A 3,896-nucleotide genomic window follows, 5' to 3' on the forward strand; every position below is an offset into this window, starting at 1 on the left:
ATGCATACGAATTAGATTTGGATAGATTTGGATAGAAACACTCTAAAGTTTCCAAAACCTGGTAAAATGTTCTGAGTATACAGAACTGATATGGCAGGTGAAAACTGAGGAAAATCCATCCAGGAAGTGGGATTATTTTGATGTGGGTGGTTTTCAATTGAATGCCTATTGAGTGATCTAAGGGTTAGGACCCAGATGCATTCCTATGGCTTCGCACTAGATGTCAACAGCTTTAGACATTGTCAGGTCTTGTTTTTCTTGAAACATGAAGAGATGGAGACCTTCTTGTCAGTTGGACTGAGGAACGCATGCAGTTTTGCGTGCGTGATCGTTGTTTTTCCTTTCTATTGAAATACGCCATTGTACAGTTGAATTCTATCGATTATTTGGACAATTGACAATCCTGAGATTACTTATAAAACATCCGTATTGACGTGTTTCGACGATACTTTACCACTCTGGTACGGTCATAGGAATGTATTCGTCTGCATGTTTGAGCCGCCTTTGAGCCAGTTGGGATTACTGAACAAAACCGCCGCCAACAAAATAGAGTTTTTGGGATATAAAGAGGAGACCTTATCAAACAAAACAAACATTTATTGTGTAGCTGCGGACCAGTCGGTAGCTATTTCTGACTTTCGTGACTACTCTACGTTGGTTGGAAAATGTTTGTATGCTTTTGTAAGCGGGTGCTGTCCTAAGATAATCGCTTTTGGTATGCTTTCGCCATAAAGCCTTTTTGAAATCTGACAAAGCGGCTGGAATTAACAAGAAGTTAATCTTTAAGCCGTGTATAACACTTGTATTTTTATGAATGTTTATTATGACTATTTTCTGTATTTGAATTTGTGCGCTCTGCAATTTCACCGGATGTTGTCGAGTGGGGTCGGCTAGCAGCACGCCTGCGCCAGAGAGGTTAATCTATACAGCTACAAAAATAAACATCACCATCAAGACAGAAAATGTTCTGAGCTCAAATCTATGACTGTCTCATTATTTTTAAAAAGCACATGTTTATTTTTAAAACACATTCTCAAACCTTCAGATCAAAATGAAACAATAGGGGGCGCTGTCTCTCCGGTGTGTCTTCTGGGTTTTTCACCAAGAGCTCTTTTCTCTGACGAAACATTTGCCACAGTCAGGGCATTGGTACGGCTTTGCTCGAGGGCTCCGGTCTTGACTCAATGTCTATGAGACAGCAGTGTGTTGCTCTGTGTGCCCCTTGTCCGTGTGTGTCGCCGCGTTGGTGTTTCTAATGGCTTTCTTTTCAGTGAAACCCTTCCCACAGTCGGGCGGGCACTGGTATGGTTTCTCTCTTGGTGTGGGGTTAGTATGTGCGTTTTCAGCGGTTCGACTGAGAGAAACTCTTGTCGCAGTTAAGGTGCAGTGGTCGGTTTGCTGACCGAGTGTATTACGCCGGGGTTGCCGTATTAAAGAGGCGACTTGAGAGAACTTCATGTCGCAGACGGAGCATTGGAATGGTTTCTCTCCTGTGTGCACCGTCTGGTGACGTCTCATGTTAGTCTTATCAGCGAAGCACCTGCCACACTGGGAGCATTGGTAAGGTTTCTCRCCTGTGTGCTTTCTCTCGTGGATTACCAATCTATGCTTTGAATTGAATTCCTGGCCGCAAGTAAGGCAGAGGTARGAATTGTTCTCTCTTACTTGCTCATTTGTTTTCTGATGCTTGGTTTTCTGATGAATCGACAAGGCCTGAAGCACCCTGAAACTCTTCCCGCAATCAGAGCAAAGGTGCTGTTTCTCCTCGTGGGTCACCACATGTTTCTTCAGCGCTCCAGACTCCACGAAGCCTTTCCCACAGACAGAACAGACGTGTGGCTTTGCTACTTGCMCTCTGTGCTGCGTTTTCTGATGTCTTCTCAAGGCGGAGAGGAAGGTAAAGCGCTTGCCACAGTTGGCGCAGAGGTGAGGTTTCTCTCCAGTGTGGATCCGCAGGTGAGTCTCTAACCCTGCCTTAGAAGCCAGCCTCTTCCCACAGTGAGGGCATGGCTCAGAGACKTGTGTCTTTCCTACCTTTTCTCCTTTATGTCTTCTAACATGTGRTCTAAGGTTCGAAGAGTCGTTAAATCGCTTCCCACAGAGAGGACACACAAAGGGTTTCTCARCGGAGTGCATACGAAGGTGCCTTTGATAACTATTTYAATGAGAGAAGCGCTTGTGGCATTGGGCGCAGCAGAAAGGTTTTTCACCAGTATGCGTCCTCTGGTGGCTTGACAGCCTTTCCTTTGTTGGGAAATGGCGCTTACATTCAGGGCATTGGAATTGGTCTCTATCTAGACGATGTGATTTGGAATGATTTGTTAAGCTAAGGAAGGACGTGAAAGTTTTTCCACAATTGGAGCAGAGGTGYGGTTTCTCTCCTGAATGGATAGAATGATGTTTTTTTAAGTATCCAGAATCTCTYAAGCCTTTCCCACAGACAGAGCACACGTGGGGCTTCGCACTGTCTCCTGCGTGGAGTACCTGATGTCTTCTCAGAGACGAACGAAAACAGAAACTCTTCCCACAGTCGGAGCAGAGGTGGGGTTTCTCTCCAGTGTGGGTTCTTTGATGGGACCTCAAGGCTCCCGGTTGATTAAAGACTTTCCCACAGACTGAACATTCGTGCCGTTTCACTCCTCCGTGCTCTGAATGACAAAGTTTCTGATGTTTGGTCAAGGAGGGACGGAAAGCAAAGCTCTTCCCACAGTCGGGGCAGACGTGAGATTTCTCTKCAGTGTGGGTCTTCAGGTGAATCTTTAGTCTTGTCTTGGTTGACAACTTCTTACCACAGTGAGCACATGGATGAAGGACTTGTTTCTTCACGGCCACATCATGTTCTGAGGAACCAACATTGTTTTRGGAAGGTTCCTCTTCAACATGTTCTCCTGAGTGAGTTCTAAAGATGTGTTTCTTTAAGTTTCCTGGATCATTGAAATTCTTCCCACGGGGGCAAACGTACGGTTTCTCTCCAGTGTGAGTTAGCAGATGTCTCCTAAGACTGGAATGTGTACTGAATGTTTTTCCGCATTCAGAGCATGTGGTTTCAGAAACATGACATTTCTCTCCAGTATGAGTTTTCAGATGCCTGGAAAGGCTGGAAAATGTACTGAATACTCCCCCACATTCAGCACATATATTTTTCTGTTTCTCTCCAGTGAGAGTTAGCAGATGTCGCTCCAGAATGTCTTTTGTTGCAAAACTCTTCCCGCCTTGAGCATAGGASTGGGTTTTCTGCCCTGGTGTTTTCCTGCAGTCCATCAGCTGCACAGACACCCTCTTCAGACCCCAAATTAAGGCGCTACCGGGAGTGGCACGACACAGGGTCTTCGGGAGAGTGGAGGGGGGCGGGAGAGACGTGTCCTGTAAATCACAAAAATAGAGACGGAATTAATCAGGGTGGGAAATGCCTCTTTCTACCTTTTTTTAGTTTTTTTCCTAATTTTTTTTAATTTTATATTCAGTCTTTAAATTCCCTCATCCACGATTTACGTAACTCTCTTCTCAATAAAGGAGAAAGGTCAGAGGAAGACACTCAGATATTCTCTCCAAGTGTCTTTTATAGAAGGAAGTGAGAATCAATGAAGGACTGTTTTGAGAACACTGTTGGAAAAATAAATACTCCCTTTCCGACTGGGACAATAAACTCTGACTGGACTATGCTTCCGACTGGACAATAAACCTCCTTTCCGACTGGGACAATAACACTCCTTCCGACTGTGGCAAGTTAAACTCCTTACCGCTGACAGATGATCGCTGACTGGGGCAATACAATCCTTTCCCTGGGGCAATAACACTCCTTTGCGACTGGGACAATAATATACTTTCGACTGGAAGAATTAAGCACTCCCTTCTCGGCTTGGAAATAACACTCCCTTCCGGCTGGAAATAAAATC

The 3,896-nt window shown here is 44.9% G+C and overlaps 1 pseudogene; it reads right to left on the reverse strand.

Annotated features, from left to right (window-relative positions):
• Positions 1 to 1,041: 1,041 nt before the first annotated feature.
• Positions 1,042 to 3,368, reverse strand: LOC139026633 (zinc finger protein 709-like; annotated as a pseudogene).
• Positions 3,369 to 3,896: the final 528 nt, after the last annotated feature.

Source organism: Salvelinus sp. IW2-2015, unplaced genomic scaffold, assembly GCF_002910315.2.
Source record: "Salvelinus sp. IW2-2015 unplaced genomic scaffold, ASM291031v2 Un_scaffold5325, whole genome shotgun sequence".
Classification (NCBI taxonomy): domain Eukaryota; kingdom Metazoa; phylum Chordata; class Actinopteri; order Salmoniformes; family Salmonidae; genus Salvelinus; species Salvelinus sp. IW2-2015.